The sequence below is a fragment of the Hordeum vulgare genome, chromosome 2H, assembly GCF_904849725.1.
Source record: "Hordeum vulgare subsp. vulgare chromosome 2H, MorexV3_pseudomolecules_assembly, whole genome shotgun sequence".
Taxonomy (NCBI): domain Eukaryota; kingdom Viridiplantae; phylum Streptophyta; class Magnoliopsida; order Poales; family Poaceae; genus Hordeum; species Hordeum vulgare.
The window spans coordinates 643,351,658-643,371,245 of NC_058519.1; the positions used below are offsets into that span (position 1 = coordinate 643,351,658).

Sequence of the window (19,588 nt, forward strand, 5' to 3'; positions counted from 1 at the left end):
AATTCACAGACTGAACCTAGTTAAAAAAAATTTCACCGAGCTGACCCTTTTGTGTGGCGCCCGACGCGTAGGCGCCACACTACACTGTGTGACGCCTAAGTCGTCGGCGCCACACAAAAAAACCACGTTGGCGCTGCAGGGCCCACCTTCGACAGTGTGACGCCTAAGCCTCAAGCGTTGCATGCACTGGTGCGGCAGAAGTGCGGCGGGCCCTCGAGCCGCACGGCGAGGAGGTGGAGCAGCTCGAGCCACTATACCCTGCTACTCTGACAGTTCTTCACCGCATCCGTACCGCCACCATTCATATCGCTACAGCTACTCCCCAACCCCTCGCCGGCGTTGGCGCTGCTCCCGCCAATTATGTGGCTGTCGGTGCGGGTGTTGTTGTAGAAGCACACGACCTTGCACTTCACCACGCCGACGCTGGCGACGTAGACGTGGAACCCCGGCGCCACCATCATCTTCACGCTGGTCGGCTCCAGCTGCCCGGCGCGCGAGGCCGCGACATTCTCCCTGAACCGCGAGTCGAAGCGCGCGCCGCGGTCGACGCGAACGACGGGCAGTGGCGGGAGCATGGACCGCGCCAGGAGGCGCACCCCCCACACGCCCTTGGCCGCCAGGAAGAAGGCCTATAGCAGCGGCTCCGGCCACGGGCGCGCGCGCGCCCACCCGAGGGACGACACCAGCTCGCTCATCTTGGCGTCGCAGAAGCGGCTCAGCCCGTCGCTGTAGTGCTTCGTCCCGTGGATGAGCACCTCCTCCCAGGTCAGCGCCGCCACGGCGTGGTACGCTGCGAGGTTGGCCTCGCACCAGCCCGCCGGGTCCGCGGTGTGGACGTCGTCGTCGGTGTCCAGCTCGAAGTCCGCGTGGAAGGCGCCGTCCAGGAAGCTCTCGCGGTTGGGGCCAGGGCTCGCGGGGCTGCGCAGGTGGGTGGAGAGCGCGTGCGTGAGGTTCCGCACAGTGGCGCACGCCGTGGAAACGGCGCGGAGGAAGGACTCGACGGGGAAGGCGGACGGCGTGGGGAGCACGCGGGCCTCAAGGTGCGCGAGCTTGAGCTCCATCTCGGCGAGGGACTGCTTCAGCCGCGAGGTCTCCTCCACCGCGTCACCCCGCGTCCGCATGGCTGCGGCGAGCCGCCGCGAGAGGTCGGCCGCGGCAGGCGCCACTGCTCGCCCTCACCCGCGTCGCCTTCCGAGGCCGACGTCGGAGACGGCGAGGAGCGCGGGGTGGACCGTCGGGTGAGGGAGACGAACAGCGAGCGGATGACGGCCCCCGGCGATGCCGGCGCCAGGGCGCGCTGCTTGAAGCGGCAGTCAGAGCAGGACACCGCCGCGACATACGAGGGCGACGCCGCCAACGCAGTGGCTCGAGCTGCTCCACCTCCTCGCCGCGCGGTCCGAGGGCCCGCCGCACTTCCACCTCATCAGTGCATGTGTGGCGCCTAAGCGCTCGGCGTCACACTGCAGCATGTGCAACGCCCGAGGCTTAGGCGTCACACGGTCGGAGGTGGGCCCTGCAGTGCCAGCGTGGTCTTTTTGTGTGGCGCCGACGACTTAGGCGTCACACAGTGTAGTGTGGCGCCTACGCGTCGGGCACCACAAAAGGGTCAGCTCGGTGAATTTTTTTTTAAACTAGGTTCGGTCTGTGAATTCATTCAGGAAAGAGGTTAAATTTGTTCATTTTGCCGCCTAGTAGTAGGAACAAAAAAGCAGCACAGCAGGTGAAATGTGTTGCCGGATGCATCCCCTCTTTGTTGGCTTGGAGCTGCATCTATCACCAACCCATGTTCTCTTCACTTCTCACCTGTCATCTCTTTGGAGACACAGCTCGGCCGATGGGATCCAGCCGCTGCAGGGCAGGAGGGCCTCATCTCACCCGCGCGTGGATTCAGGACTTTTGATGCCGAATCGCGCCAAGATTCATCTTTTTCCGGTCTCTGCATTCCAGTCGGCGGGGTTTTTGATTCTATGTCTTGGATAGCTATACTTTGCAACACATTTTTATCAAGCTTGACTAAAATTAGTTTGATAAAATAAGAATCACAAGTTGACAAGTCTAAAAGAATTTTGCAACTTTTTTTATGTGTATGTAATATGTGGTTCTAGTGTGGTTTGCTTAAGGTGTGGCTTGAACCAAGCACACACCCAAGTTAGTTAAATAAAATTGCCTAGTCTTAAATGTGACAATCTTTAAGAAGATTAGTCGCAAACAAAACAACCCACCCAACACATCGTATGGGCACCGTATTACAACTACTAATAATAATACTAGTTGTATTAGTCTTCTTCTGCTACCACACAGTGCCGTTGCTGTGAGCCACTCGTTAGTAGGAGTATTTTTCTTTCTGGTCCAGACGTTTTTGTCTTTGTACGTGTATTAGTCATGGATAGAGCAACACTGTCAAAACAGTACTCTACTTCATATATACTCCCTTCGTCTTAAAATTCTTGTCTTAAATTTATTTGAATACGAATGTATCTAGTCATATTTTAGCATTTAGATACATTTATTTGTAGACAAACCTAAAACAAAAAATTCAAAACAGAGGGAGTATATATGTGCCAGAAACGGTGCCATATCGCTTACGTTAAACTGCCACTTGCAGTATTATTAGCTCTCCATTATCAAGATAAGACTCGTAGTCGGCCCCACAGGCCACAAAATAGCATGATAGCAATGGAAATCGCGGAATACACACTCCATTTGTGTCGAGAGCGATCAGCGTGGGCTTGCTTATCGGTTACCAAAAGATCACTAGCTAGCTATGTTCTGTTCGTTTTGGTTTTTTGCTTCTGTTTTTGCAGTTTTTAATCATAAGACATTTGTAGCAAATCCTCAATCATATGATTTTAAATCGTGCTTCCTATTTCGAAAAAGCTATTTTTTGAGGTTTCTTCATATAGCAGATCTCCTAAACCGACTGGACCCTACATGGAAGCTTCATCTTCATCTTCTTCTTCCTTCTTCCATGCGGCCATCGACAATTGCTCGACACTAGATGATGTCCGTAAGGTAGTTACGACCTAGGATATATGATCTGGAAATGTGATTTGATAGAGATTCACTGAATGCGACGCACACATGCAATGAAGGAGTAAAAAATATAGACGAAATTCGTCCTCTACAGACCACTTTTTGGATCTAGGGTTTTCATCAAACAACATAACACCATGGTGGGAGGAAGGGTAACAACCTCCCAACGACACCTCCAAACAAGATAGTGACACTAGGCGATGCCACTTCAAGTATGCCATTGGTGCAAGGCACAACACCGGGGCCCGGCAATACCTAGATTCAGGGACTAGACTGCGTCGCCAAATAGTTGTTATAGAATTGACAAAACAATCCATGAGGTTGGACTGAATGGAATTGTTTGTTCAAAGTACAGAAATAATATAGCATAGACCATAGGATTAATTCTGGTTTATAATCCTGTAGCCAAACAAACTCAAACTCTACAAAATTTTTTCCTATAAAATGGAATCCACAAATATTGTCATGAAGTTCCTTTTTGAACAAAGGAGGCCCTGAAATTTTGTAACCGGTCAATGACCATATTGTAACCACACAATTACCTTGCCATAGAAACTTGGCCCATTAAAAGCCACCGATTTCTCACCGGAAATCCCATGTTTGCGGACCGACTCATTTGGTGCTAGTGCAGAACTACAAGTATAATAAAACTGAGTTAGCCGGCTATAAGAAATAAAGTATTACTTCCTTCGTTTGGAAATACTTGTCCTAGAGATGAATGTATCTAGATTTATTTTAGTTATAGATACATTCATTATATTCATTTTTAGGACAAGTATTTCCGGACGGAGGGAGTATATTTTTGTTTAGTTGAAGAAAAAAAGAAGAGGAGACAGAAGGTAAGCAGACTCTTAGTTAGAGCATGGTTAATAGTGCAACCTTCTCCTGGCTATAGATCAATTCCATGTCATCTAAAGCCTTTGTGAAAGTTGACTGATGTTTGTATGTGAGGAAGGGAAAGAAACAAGCCTGATTGAAAGGAAAGAAGAAAGCGCCAACTCAAGCAGCTCCATGCGAGCTCCTTCTCCTCACGAGGTGTGCTGCAGCTGGTTGATAATTCTAGCGCCCGCTGCGGTCTCCCTCCTCCTTTCTCTTTCATCCAGCTAGGATTTTTTTGACGTGGCACGTGTTATAGCCTACTGAGTAGATTTTATTAGACTTGCTCGTAAGAACCAAATCTAAAACGTGTTCTTAGACATCTTGTAAGAATGAAAAATGAATCATATAATAAAAAGGTAATATTTTTTTTTAATCAACTATTGTATGTGTTAGCTATAAGATGGATTATATATGACATGCCAATACCTTTATAGCCAACAACTGGCTATATACTATTAATCATGCTCTAAGCTTATACTAGGGCACAGTTCTTTTGCCAGAATCTGACCTCTCTTTAGCTTTTTTTCAGAATTTTCAAGTCCCATTTATTTTATAATTCTATTTAGTTATAATCTAATTATTAAGGATTGTAAAATAAATAGGATCAAAGATTCAGAGAAAAGCTGAAGAAGGTTAGATTCTCGGAGAATCCCAGGGTCTGACAAAAGAACTGGCTTAGATCGCTAGCTGTGATGAGGAGCATTACTTGGGTTGGGAGCGAGCGACTAGTACGATATGTATATATTTCTTGCATATAAAACGCGGCCAGCCAGCCAGCAAACAGCATACTATTATATCTATGCACGCACAGGTGAAATGTGTTGCCGGATGCATCCCTCTTGGCTTGGAATTGGATCAAACACACATATTTAGGACAGCTCGATCGGTCGATTGGACCTGCCGCTGCTGGGCAGGGCAGGGCAGGAGGGCCTCACCTCGACCACACCAAAATATCTCTTTTCCGGCCATGGCCGCCTCCGCTCCGGTCGGCAGATGCTCGCGACGCATTGTGTCTGCGCTAGTGTACTGTGCTCCTAGTATTATACATAGCCGTTGTTGTGACTTGTGAGCCACTAGTTATTTTCTTTCAGGTTTCAACAGACCCGGACGGTCTCGTGCCGTGGATATATATATATATACATATATACTCGTCCCATTTTAAATATAAGTTTTTTTAAAAATTTATTAGAAAATTACATTCATATGTTGTCCTCCAACGTAACTTCCGAAAACATCTACATCCGGACGTCTCAAACGATCCCTTATACATACGCGGATGCATCTGGTTAGTGACCGGACGGGAGATAAAAAGTAAAATTGTGATCCAATCGGATTCCCCATATCATCCCAATATGCCCGGGTTGTCCCACCGAGCGAAACTCCACTCTCGTCCGCCTGATAGATGTTTTTTTTGGGGGGGGGGGGGGGGGGGGAGGGGGGCGTGTAGTCCTGGCCCCCGCGTCCCCTCCCTCTGTCACCATCGAGGGACGCCGCCGGGCAATGCCTGGGGACCGATGGCGGTGGCGGAGGCATCCCTCTCCCCGCATTCCAGGGGTGGTGTGGGGCCGTGCACGTGCAGAGGCATGGTAGTCCTGGCCCCCGCGTCCCCTCCCTCTGTCACCATCGAGGGACGCCGCCGGGCAATGCTTGGGGACCGATGGCGGTGGCGGAGGCATCCCTCTCCCCGCATTCCAGGGGTGGTGCGGGGCCGTGCACGTGCGGAGGCATGGTCGATCTATCAGAGCGATGACGATGGTTGCGTCGACGATGGTGGTGGCCAGCCCTGCCTGGGGCGATGGCGGCCGCACGCACATCCGGCAAGCCTGTCACGGGAAACGGCGTGCGGCTGCTGGCCTGGTTCGGGTGGCGACGACAGGCTATGCTTCGGCGGCGCGTCATCCGGCTTCAGATTTGCAGCGGCGTGGAGCGCCTGGTGGACTGCTCGGCGGCACCTACGATCAGATCTATTCTGGCCGATGCAGCCGGCAGCGAGGGTCATCTCCTTCGTCGGAGGTGGTCGACCTGAGGCTGGGTGGTTGGATCTCAAGATCTGTCAACTAGTCCCGGCTGTGAGTCGGGAAGACATAGTTGCCGGTGAAAACCGAACCAATGGCACGCGATGGCGGCGTTCTGCGTCATTACCTTGTCGAAGGCATTGTCGTGTAACTACGGTTGACCCACTCGTGCTGCTCTAGGGGAAACCCTAGGATCTGATCTTCCAGATCAAACGATGGCGGCACTACGGTGTCGTGTCTCTCTTGGGAGCATCATTGGAAGATAGAGGAAGGCGGTGGAGCGGCTTCGTCTTGAACGGAGCTTCGATGAATATATGAAGTCATTCCTAGCCAACAGGTGCTACGCTGTGTCATGCCTGCTCGGCAGGTGCTACGCACGACTGATCTTCCGGAGCCTTCATGTTAGGATGGACGGGCGCAGGGTGGTGGTGGTGTTGGGCGCTGGGGTGGCGTCGACGGATGGACGGACTGTCAAGGGTGATGCGGATCACTCTCCTAAATATGGGACAGCGGTTCGATGATGATGGTGACTTCTAAAACGTGTGCAAGTGGTATACGCTTTAGGTTTGCTGCACCGATTGTTGCGCCGATATGTTATAGGGATGAATCGGTGATGACATCGGTTTTCGATATGTCGAGCAAGAGCACTTAACATTATCATGTTTGTAGATGTGAGTGAAGGCTTCGGATCGTTTGATGTATGATCTTGTCACATCTTCGTGGAATAATTAATAAAAATAATTGTATGCATCGATTGATGCAGAGGCCGGGGGTTTTACCTTCTTTTCTAAAAAAATGTCCGGGCTGTCCGGAAACCTCATATCCATCTCAAGTATAGGGAGGATACGAGGGCTCACGGAAGCGCATGGGCACGCCCGTTCAGTCCGTGACGTAGGATGCGACCTCCACCTCAGACCACATTTTCCTTTTCGTTATTCATTCAATTCTATCTCTTCATCAATCACGTGCAAATGATCGAACATATAAAAAAGAAAAGAAAGAGTGTAATTGCGCGGATGGATAAATAGAAAATATTTATATTTGTTATGTTCGGTTGTAAATGTTCTAAAAAGATTTATATTTAAAAACAAAGGAAGTATAAATTACTCGAAGAATACTGCCATAGAACGGTGCCATATCTTTGAAGTTTAATAAAGTTGCCACTTGCAGTATAATTAGCTCTCGACAAGAATCGGCCCTCTTGCGGTCGGCCCATGCTTCACCACAAAATAGCATTATCAGCAGTGGAAATTGTAGAATACCTACTCGATCAGCTAGTCACTTGTCAGCTGCCAAAGATCACAGCAGAAACTCGGGAAAAAAGGCTGGCCACAAACGCGAGTCAGAATAAGCCATATAAGAACATCTCTAGTAGACCCATTAAAACACAAACTATAAAATTAAAATATGGATAAAAAAGGCATTTTAAAGATTCATTTTTAACTATGCTCAAACAAAAACTGTAAAAGGAAACTATAAAGCTGACATAGTTTGAGTATTCAGCCCGGCGATGTTCAAGACTAGGATGACGCGTGTGGCGACAACACCCGCTCGGGGCGACGCGTGTGGCGACACACCTACCGCCATTAATGGCCATCAATGCCCTCCGCTTCCCGAGCCGCTAGCCCGTTCTCATTCCTCGTCTCCGCACGGCAGCTACGCGCAGTCTCTCCCCCGTGCCTTTCCTCCCCCGATCCGATCTGATGGCGAGCGAGAGACGCCGATTCCGCGTGCGGAGACTCCGCTTGGCGTTGGTGTCGCCGCCGAGGACGGCCGCGGCCTCTTCGCCGATGATGCTGCTGCCAACGGCGGAGCTTCACTCCCCGGAGGCCCGCGCCGAGATGCGCCGTGTGGTTCGAGGAAAATTCCCGAACCGTGCGAGCTGGCCAAGGATCATGGTGGACGTGATTCGTGCGGCATCCTTTGCAAAGAGAGTGCGATTCAGCGGCGACAACGGAGGTATGGACTACGAGCTTGTGTACTGGGCGATGCGGGAGGCGGAATCTCCAGATCCAGCGGTGGCGGCGAAGTGGAGCGGCTTCAAATCGGTGGTTCCATTCCTGCGCAACATCAACCCTCCCCCGATGATGGAACTATCCGGATCCCCCCCCCCCCTGAGGAGCTGCCTCCGGGGATCGATCTTCCTCGCGCCCCTTGATCCTCCCGGTTCCCGGCAGGCGTGCCTCGCGACGGTTTGCGTGGCGAGGTCAAGCGGGAAGAGGTGTCCATGGCCTCGAACCACCGCCATGGCCGGGAGATCGAGGTGAAGTACATCGTCTTCATCCTCAGGTACGCATCCGCCCCCATGCTGTTAATCGATCTCGTGTGCATGTTGGTTTCATAGATGGAGTTACGAAGGCTGTAGTTACTAGATCTACATCTGATTGTGATCCTAACCTTCTGGTTAGCAAAGGATGTAGTAGTATTAGTCTACGCCGAGTCTTACCTGATGTGGGTAATGGAGTTTCTGCTCCTTGTCATAAGATACATCAGATAGATGGGGCAAAGGAAGATGACCATCTGGATTGCGGTGTTGATAATAAGGAGTTAGTTGAGATGAATATTAGCACTGATGTTGGAACTGATCCAGTAGATCAGTCCATTTGTCAGGATCCATCTGATGGGATTATTTTAGGAGTGAACATGGTGACAACTGATAGTACTGGGAGCAAGCCAGGTGTCGATCTCGATGATACTGTTGGAAATATGCCCTAGAGGCAATAATGAAATGGTTATTATCATATTTCCTTGTTCATGATAATCGTCTATTGTTCATGCTATAATTGTATTAATAGGAAACAGTAATACATGTGTGAATAAATAGATTAGAAAGTGTCCCTAGCAAGCCTCTAGTTGGCTAGCTCGTTAGTCAATAGATGATCATAGTTTCCTGATCATGGGCATTAGATGTCATTGATAACGGGATCACATCATTGGGAGAATGATGTGATGGACAAGACCCAATCCTAAGCATAGCACTAGATCGTATTGTTCGTATGCTAAAGCTTTTCTAATGTCAAGTGTCTTTTCCTTCGACCGTGAGATTGTGCAACTCCCGGATGCCGTAGGAGTGCTTTGGGTGTATCAAACGTCACAACGTAACTGGGTGACTATAAAGGTGCACTACGGGTATCTCTGAAAGTGTCTGTTGGGTTGGTACGAATCGAGATCGGGATTTGTCACTCCGTGTGACGGAGAGGTATCTCTGGGCCCACTCGGTAGAACATCATCATGATCTCAATGTGACTGAGGAGTTAGTCACACGATGACGTGCTACGGAACGATTAAAGAGACTTACCGGCAACGGGATTGAACAAGGTATTGGTATACCGACGATCGAATCTCGGGCAAGTTCTATACCGACAGACAAAGGGAATCGTATACGGGATTGATTGAATCCTTGAAATCGTGGTTCATCCGATGAGATCATTATGGATCAAGTGGGAGCCACCATGGGTATCCAGACCCCGCTGATGGTTATTGGCCAGAGAGGTGTTTCGGTCATGTCTGCCTGTCTCCCGAAACCGTAGGGTCTACACACTTAAGGTTCGGTGACGTTAGGGTTATAGGGAATTGTTATACGAGGTTACCGAAAGTTGTCCGGAGTCCCGGATGAGATCCCGGACGTCACGAGGAGCTCCGTAATGGTCCGGAGGTAAAGATTGATATATAGGACGGATGGTTTCGGACACCGGAAGTGTTTCGGGCATCACCGGTAGCGTACCGGGACTACCGGGACCACCGGAGGTGCCCCGGGGTCCACCGAAGGGGGGCAACGACCCCGGGAGGTAAGGTGGGCCAAGTGGGGGAGGGAACCAGCCCCTAGGTGGGCTGGTGCGCCTCCCCACTCAGCCCAATGCGCAGGGGAGAGGGAAGGGGGGGCAAACCCTAGGCACAGGTGGGCCTTAGGCCCACCAGGTGGTGCGCTACCCCCTCCCACCCTAGCCGCCGCCTCCTTTCCCATCTGGTGGCTGCCGCACCACCTAGGGAGGGAACCCTAGGGGTGGCGCAGCCCCTCCCCCTCCTCCTATAAATAGAGAGGGGTTTTGGCCCTTGGGAGATAGACTTCTCCCTCTCCCTCGGCGCAGCCCTGCCCTTCTTCCTCCTCCTCTCTGCCGGTGCTTGGCGAAGCCCTGCCGGGAGACCTCGTCTCTCCATCGACACCACGCCGTCGTGCTGCTGGAGTTCTTCCCCAACCTCTCCCTCCTCCTTGCTGGATCAAGGTGCGGGAGACGTCACCGGGCTGCACGTGTGTTGAACGCGGAGGTGCCATAGTTCGGCACTAGATCGGAATCGCTGCGAGTACGACTCCATCAACCGCATTCTAGCAACGCTTCCGCTTAGCAATCTTCAAAGGTATGAAGATGCTCTTACCCCTCTCTCGTTGCTGGTCTCTCCATAGGAAGATCTGAATATGCGTAGGAAAATTTTGAATTTATGCTACGTTACCCAACAGTGGCATCCGAGCCAGGTTTTCTATGCGTAGATTCTATGCACGAGTAGAACACAAAAGTTGTGGGCGATGATTTGTCAATTTGCTTGCCGATACTAGTCTTATTCTTTTCCGGCGGTATTGTGGGATGAAGCGGGCCGGACCGACTTTACACGTACGCTTACGTGAGACTGGTTCCACCGACAGACATGCACACCGTGCATAAAGGTGGCTAGCGGGTGTCTGCCTCTCCTACTCTAGTCGGATTAGATTTGATGAAAAGGGTCCTTATGAAGGGTAAATAGCTTTGCATATCATCGTTGTGGCTATCACACAGGTAAGAAGGCGTTCTTGCTAGAAACCCAAATCAGCCACGTAAAACTTGCAACAACAATTAGAGGACGTCTAACTTGTTTTTGCAGGGTTTGACATGTGATGTGATATGGCCAAAGTTGTGATGTTGCATGTATGATGTATGAGATGATCATGTTATTGTAATAGGTTTCACGACTTGCATGTCGATGAGTATGACAACCGGCAGGAGCCATAGGAGTTGTCTTAATTTATTGTATGAGATGCAACGCCATGTGCTTACTACTTTTACTTCATTGCTAACGGTTAGCTATAGTAGTAGTGATAGTAGTAGTTGGCGTGACGACTTCACGGAGACACGATGATGGAGATCATGATGATGGAGATCATGGTGTCACGCCGGTGACGATGATGATCATGCGATGCCTGAAGATGGAGATCGAAAGAGCAAAGATGATAATGGCCATATCATGTCACTAGATGATTGCATTGTGATGTTTATCATGTTTTACATCTTATTGCTTAGAACGATGGTAGCATAATAAGATGATCCCTCTTAAAATTTGGAGAACGTATTCCCCTAAGTGTGGATCGTTGCGAAGGTTCGTTGTCTCGAAGCACCACGTGATGATCGGGTGTGATAGATTCTAACATTCACATACAACGGGTGTAAGCCAGATTTACACACGCGAAACACCTAGGTTGACTCGACGATCTTAGCATGTACAGACATGACCTCGAATACAAGAGACCGAAAGGTCGAACATGAGTCGTATGGTTGAATACGATCAGCATGAAGTTGCTCACCATGGTGACTAGTCCGTCTCACGTGATGATCGGACACGGGTTAGTCAACATGGATCATGTATCACTTAGATGACTAGAGGGATGTCGATTTAAGTGGGAGTTCATACTTAATTTGATTAAATGAACTCAATTGTCATGAACTTAGTCTAAAAGTTGTCTTTATAAATATTGTAGATGGCCAACGTCAACCTCAATTTCAACGCATTCCTAGAGAAAAACAAGCTGAAAGATGATGGTAGCAACTATGCGGACTGGGTTCGCAACTAGAAGCTCATCCTTGAAGCAGCTAAAAAGGCTTATGTCCTTGATGCGCCGCTAGGTGACCCTCCCGCTCCCGCAGCAGCCCAGGACATTCTGAACGTCTGGCAAACGTGGAGTGATGACTACTCTCTGGTTAGGTGTGGCATATTATACAGTTTAGAAACTGGGCTCCAAAGGCGTTTTGAGCAACACGGGGCATATGAGATGTTCGAGGAGCTGAAGCTAGTTTTTCAAGCTCATGCCCGTGTCGAGAGATATGAAGTCTCTGACAAGTTCTTTAGCTGTAAGATGGAGGAGAACAGTTCTGTCAGTGAGCACATACTCAAAATGTCTGGGTTACACGGTCGTCTGACTTCACTTGGAGTCGAACTCCCGAATGATGCTATAATTGACAGAATCCTCCAGTCTCTCCCACCAAGCTACAAAGGCTTTGTGCTTAACTACAACATGCAAGGGATGGAGAAGACCATTCCCGAGTTGTACTCGATGCTGAAGTCTGCAGAAGTAGAAATCAAGAAAGAGCATCAAGTGTTGATGGTCAACAAGACCACTAGTTTCAAGAAAGGCAAGGGTAAGAAGAACTTCAAGAAAGACAGCAAAGTTGTTGCCGCGCCCGGTAAGCCAGATGCCAGGAAGAAGAAAAAGAATGGACCCAAGCCTGAGACTGAGTGCTTCTATTGCAAGGGAAAAGGTCACTGGAAGCGGAACTGCCCCAAATACTTAGCGGACAAGAAGGCCGGCAACGTTAAAGGTATATGTGATATACATGTTATTGATGTGTACCTTACCAGCGCTCGTAGTAGCTCCTGGGTATTTGATACCCGTGCTGTTGCTCACATTTTCAACTCAAAGCAGGAACTGCGGAATAAGCGGAGACTGGCCAAGGACGAGGTGACAATGCGCGTGGGGAATGGTTCCAAAGTCGATGTGATCGCCGTCGGCACGCTACCTCTACATCTACCGTTGGGATTAGTTTTAAACCTTAATAATTGTTATTTAGTACCAGCTTTGAGCATGAATATTGTATCAGGGTCTTGCTTAATGCGAGACGGCTACTCATTTAAGTCAGAGAATAATGGTTGTTCTATTTATATGAGTGATATGTTTTATGGTCATGCTCCGCTGGTGAATGGTTTATTCTTGATGAATCTCGATCGTGATGTTACGCATATTCATAGTGTGAGTACCAAAAGATGTGAAGTTGATAATGATAGTCTCACATACTTGTGGCACTCCCGCCTTGGTCATATCGGCGTTAAGCGCGTGAAGAAGCTCCATACTGATGGACTATTAGAGTCTCTTGACTTTGAATCATTTGACACATGCGAACCGTGCCTCATGGGCAAGATGACTCAGACTCCATTCTCAGGAATAATGGAGAGAGCAACCGACTTATTGGAAATAATACATACTGATGTGTGTGGTCCAATGAACGTTGAAGCTCGCGGTGGCTATCGTTATGTTCTCACTCTCACCGATGATTTGAGTAGGTATGGGTATATCTACTTAATGAAGCACAAATCTGAGACGTTTGAAAAGTTCAAGCAATTTCAGAGTGAGGTTGAGAAACAACGTGACAGAAAAATTAAATGTCTGTGATCTGATCGTGGAGGAGAATATTTGAGTCACGAGTTTGGCACACACCTAAGGAAGTGTGGAATCGTTTCACAACTGACGCCGCCTGGCACACCGCAACGCAACGGAGTGTCTAAACGTCGTAATCGCACTTTATTAGATATGGTACGATCTATGATGTCTCTTACCGACTTACCACTATCATTTTGGGGATACGCATTAGAAACTGCAGCATTCACTTTAAATAGGGCACCGTCTAAATCCGTTGATACGACACCGTTTGAACTATGGTTTGGCAAGAAACCTAAGTTATCGTTTCTTAAAGTTTGGGGCTGCGATGCTTATGTGAAGAAACTTCAACCAGAAAAGCTCGAACCAAAGCGGAGAAATGCGTATTCATAGGATACCCTAAGGAAACTATTGGGTATACCTTCTATCTTAGATCCGAAGGTAAGACCTTTGTTGCCAAGAACAGATCCTTTCTAGAGAAAGAGTTTCTCTCGAAAGAAGTAAGTGGGAGGAAGGTAGAACTTGATGAGGTAATTACACCCCCTCTCGAATAGGATAGTAGCGCAGCGCAGGGAGTTGTTCATGTGGTGCCTACACCAACTGAAGAGGAAGTTAATGATGATGATCATGAAGCTTCGGATCAAGTTACTACTGAACCGCGAAGGTCCACAAGGGCACGCTCGCACCAGAGTGGTACGGCAACCCTGTGATGGAAATCATGTTGTTAGACAACGGTGAACCTTCGAACTATGAAGAAGCGATGGCGGGCCCGGATTCCAACAAATGGCTTGAAGCTATGAAATCCGAGATAGGATCCATGTATGAGAACAAAGTATGGACTTTGGTGGACTTGCCCGTTGACCGCGCGAGCCATAGAAAATAAATGGATCTTCAAGAAGAAGACTGATGCAAACGGTAATGTAACCGTTTATAAAGCTCGACTTGTCGCAAAGGGTTTTCGACAAATTCAAGGAGTTGACTACGAAGAGACTTTTTCTCCCGTAGCGAAGCTGAAATCAATCCGAATCATGTTAGCAATTGCCGCCTTTTATGATTATGAAATTTGGCAAATGGACGTCAAAACAGCGTTCCTTAACGGGAACCTTAAGGAAGAGTTGTATATGATGCAACCAGAAGGTTTTGTCGACCCTAAGGGTACTAACAAAGTGTGCAAACTCCAGCGCTCCATCTATGGGCTGGTGCAAGCATCTCGGAGTTGGAACATTCGCTTTAATGAGGTTATTAAAGCGTTTGGGTTCATACAGGTTTATAGAGAAGCTTGTCTGTACAAGAAAGTGAGTGGGAGCTCTGTAGCTTTCCTGATATTGTATGTGGATGACATATTATTGATGGGGAATATTATAGAGATGTTGGAGAGCATAAAGGCCTATTTGAACAAGAGTTTTTCAATGAAGGACCTTGGAGAAGCTGCATACATATTAGGCATCAAGATCTATAGAGATAGATCAAGACGCCTCATAGGTCTTTCGCAAAGTACATACCTTGACAAGATATTGAAGAAGTTCAATATGGAAAAATCAAAGAAAGGGTTCTTGCGAGTTTTGCAAGGTATGAGATTGAGTAAGACTCAGTCGCCGACCACGTCAGCAGATAGAGAGAAGATGAGTTATGTCCCCTACGCTTCAGCCGTGGGCTCTCTAATGTATGCCATGCTGTGTACCAGACCTGATATAAACCTTGCCATAAGTATGGTAGGGAGGTACCAAAATGATCCCGGTATGGAACACTGGACAACGGTCAAGAATATCCTTAAGTACCTGAAAAAGACTAAGGAAATGTTTCTCGTTTATGGAGGTGACGAAGAGCTCGTCATAAAGGGTTACGTCGACGCTAGTTCGACACAGATCCGGATGACTCTAAGTCACAGACCGGATACGTATATGTGTTGAATGGTGGGGCGGTGAGCTGGTGCAGCAGCAAGCAAAAAGTCGTGGCAGCATCTACATGTGAAGCGGAGTACATTGCTGCTTCAGAAGCGGCTCATGAAGGAATTTGGATGAAGGCGCTCATCACCGACCTTGGAGTGGTTCCAAGCGCGTCGGGTCCAATGACACTCTTCTGTGATAACATTGGGGCCATTGCCATAGCCAAGGAGCCCAGGTTTCACCGGAAGACGAAGCACATCAAACGCCTCTACAACTCCATCCAGGACCATGTCCAGAGTGGAGTGATAGATATTTGTAAAGTACACACGGATCTGAATATTGCAGACCCGTTGACTAAACCTCTTCCGCGAGCAAAACATGATCAACACCATAATGCTATGGGTGTTTGATACATCACAATGTAACTAGATTATTGACTCTAGTGCAAGTGGGAGACTATTGGAAATATGCCCTAGAGGCAATAATAAAATGGTTATTATCATATTTCCTTGTTCATGATAATCGTCTATTGTTCATGCTATAATTGTATTAATAGGAAACAGTAATACATGTGTGAATAAATAGATCACAAAGTGTCCCTAGCAAGCCTCTAGTTGGCTAGCTCATTAGTCAATAGATGATCATAGTTTCCTGATCATGGGCATTAGATGTCATTGATAACGGGATCACATCATTGGGAGAATGATGTGATGGACAAGACCCAATCCTAAGCATTGCACTAGATCGTATTGTTCGTATGCTAAAGCTTTTCTAATGTCAAGTGTCTTTTCCTTCGACCGTGAGATTGTGCAACTCCCGGATGCCGTAGGAGTGCTTTGGGTGTATCAAACGTCACAACGTAACTGGGTGACTATACAGGTGCACTACGGGTATCTCTGGAAGTGTCTGTTGGGTTGGTACGAATCGAGATCGGGATTTGTCCCTCCGTGTGACGGAGAGGTATCTCTGGGCCCACTCGGTAGAACATCATCATGATCTCAATGTGACTAAGGAGTTAGTCACACGATGACGTGCTACGGAACGTGTAAAGAGACTTACCGGTAACAAGATTGAACAAGGTATTGGTATACCGATGATCGAATCTCGGGCAAGTTCTATACCGACAGACAAAGGGAATCGTATACGGGATTGATTGAATCCTTGACATCGTGGTTCATCCGATGAGATCATCATGGAGCAAGTGGGAGGCACCATGGGTATCCAGACCCCGCTGATGGTTATTGGCCAGAGAAGTGTCTCGGTCATGTCTGCCTGTCTCCTGAAACTGTAGGGTCTACACACTTAAGGTTCGGTGACGCTAGGGTTATAGGGAATTGTTATACGAGGTTATCGAATGTTGTTCGGAGTCCTGGATGAGATCCCGGATGTTACGAGGAGCTCTGGAATGGTCCGGAGGTAAAGATTGATATATAGGACGGATGGTTTCGGACACCGGAAGTATTTCGGGCATCACCGGTAGCATACCAGGACCACCGGAGGTGGCCCCGGGGGTCCACCGAAGGGGAGCAACAACCCCGGGAGGTAAGGTGGGCCAAGTGGGGGAGGGAACCAGCCCCTAGGTGGGCTGGTGCGCCTCCCCACTCAGCCCAATGCGCAGGGGAGAGGGAAGGGGGGGGCAAACCCTAGGCACAGGTGGGCCTTAGGCCCACGAGGTGGTGCGCCACCCCCTCCCACCCTAGCCGCCGCCTCCTTTCCCATCTGGTGGCTGCCGCACCACCTAGGGAGGGAACCCTAGGGGGGCGCAACCCCTCCCCCTCCTCCTATAAATAGAGAGGGGTTTTGGCCCTTGGGAGATAGACTTCTCTCTCTCCCTCGGCGCAGCCGTGCCCTTCTTCCTTCTCCTCTCTGTCGGTGCTTGGCGAAGCCCTGCGGGGAGAACTCGTCTCTCCATCGACACCACGCCGTCGTGCTGCTGGAGTTCTTCCCCAACCTCTCCCTCCTCCTTGCTGGATCAAGGTGCGGGAGACGTCACCGGGCTGCACGTGTGTTGAACGCGGAGGTGCCGTAGTTCGCACTAGATCGGAATCGCTGCGAGTACGACTCCATCAGCCGTGTTCTAGCAACGCTTCCGCTTAGCGATCTTCAAAGGTATGAAGATGCTCTTACCCCTCTCTCGTTGCTGGTCTCTCCATAGGAAGATCTGAATATGCGTAGGAAAATTTTGAATTTATGCTACGTTACCCAACAGATACAGGTTCAGAGAGATGCAAAACTATTGTGTCTAAGTTGCACGGGTTTCCCCCTGGTAAGATGATCTCTTCTGAGACTAAGAATTGGACAGATATTAGACGGATGTGTAGTAAACCTAAGCTGAAATCTAGTCTGAATCCTAGAGGTAAGATGACTCGGAATGCGGTGAACGTGAATGGAGCTTCTGCTCCTCTGTCAGAGAACAATCTGAAGGAAGCCTATGAGCAAGAATTCCCACCTCTCAAATAGCCGATCCAGACAGACAGGATGGGAATGGTGCATCCAAATACTGGAATATATTCAGAGATTATAGAAAACAAATCTGATTCTGTCAGTAATATATGTAGGGTTTCTGCCCTTATACCTGGTACATCCTCTGAGGAGAGGGGAGAGATGTACTTGGGGAATAATCCGAAGATGCTCTCTGCAGGGTATTCTGGTCCTTTCCCCATTCCCCCCCACTAATTCGTGGACATGTGGTCAGGGGGAAAACACAGACTAAAAAACCGTCTCTTGTGTTGGGAAATAGGTTTGAGGAGGTGGCTGAAGAGTTTTTCGGCCAGCTGTGGGTTAACCCATCCCCCAACCGCCGCCACCCCTATTTAGTCCCCCCTCCTCCTCCCTCAAACCCTAATTCTGCCCTACCACCCCTCTTCTGGATCAGGAAGGATCTCTTCCGATCCAAGAAATTTACCAGAGATGACTGCTTCCCTGTGAAGTTCCTCACCCAATTTGACCCTACTCCCACCTCCTTTCGTCTCTCTGTGGAAGGGATCGGGCCTGGATCCTCTTCTTTTGATGAGGTTGTTAAGGGAGCAATGGAGAAGGGCCGGCCACAGCAACAGAGACCTCCCCGCCGTCAACCTCCTAAGAAGCCAGTTCCTTCTCAAGGAGGGCAGGCTCAACCTGTTCAGCCTCCCCCTCCTGCTGTTGTGAAGCCTCTAGCTGCAAACAAAGGAGGAACAGGGGGATCTGAGAAGCAAGCTAATGGAGCCCCCCCTGCTGCAACTCTGGTGCCAGCCATCCCCACCCCCTGCTGTCCAAGCTTTGGATCCAAGGTACAAGGACATGATCTACTTTAACTGTAGTTGGCCTGGGCACTATGTTGGCAACTGCATTGAGCCCAAAAAGTGTTTCATCTGTGCTGGGGTACACAATGTTAACAATTGTGCAGCATGGGCTCGTCAACACCCTACTGCAACTTACTTTGGGAGTGCTGCAGCTAGACTAGGCTTTTATCATATTGATGTCCCCATCTCTGCTGAATCCAGTTGGATGAATTACAAGAACTGTGCTATTCTTCAGGTTGTTAGAGGAGAGGTTTCTGCCCGTGAACTTTTAATGCAGCTGAATGGGATTTTTTTGCAAAAACAAAGAGTGTCCTTGGCAAATAAGAGATTTAGAGGACAAGAAGTTTCTGTTAAGATTCCTCCCATGGAAGAATGTAGAGGATTTGATTTAATTTCCTCCTTTTGATCTACCTATTGATGGTGTGTCTGTCAAGGTGGTGAAATGGCAGGGCATGTTGAATCCGTATGGGGAATTGACTGAAGCTTGGGTGCAGATAGAAGGGATTCCTCCTAAGTGGTGTGGTTGGAAGGTTTTTGCTCAAATCACATCCTGTTTTGGCATTCTGGTTGATGTTGATTGGAATGGTATTTTTAAGAGTTTCTATGAGGTCATTCCTGTGAAGGTTGCTTGTAGAGACCCTACTAAAATCCCATTTGAGTGATTGGTGGAAATGAAGAAAAAGTTATATTTGTTATTCTTCACAGTGGAAGGCTATGCTCAAGTTGGGGATGAAGATGATGATGATGGGATTGATCCTGATGAGGATGACTCAGATAAGAACAAAGAAGAGGGAACTGATCTTGAGGATAATTTGGATTCTGAGGATAAGGATATTCTGGAAGAAGAGGCCAATCCTATTGATGAACTTGATGCAACTAATTTTCCCAGGAAAGAATCTCTTGCTTCTGGTCAAGGAAGTAAACAGAAAAATGTGGCTTCTGCTATTTCTGCAGAAGATTTCCACCCCATGATGGTGATGAACATAGTCCACAACAGCTTCATTGAAGAGATCAAAAGTTGTGGTAACCCTGGTTCCTTTGATCAAATGGATGAAGATGTGTTTTCTCCTGTGAAAGTCTTTCCTTCACTTCCAGAAG

General features: G+C 48.6%; 1 pseudogene; it reads right to left on the bottom strand.

The window, feature by feature from the left end:
• Positions 1–250: 250 nt before the first annotated feature.
• On the bottom strand, positions 251–5,536 carry LOC123428887 (annotated as a pseudogene).
• Positions 5,537–19,588: the final 14,052 nt, after the last annotated feature.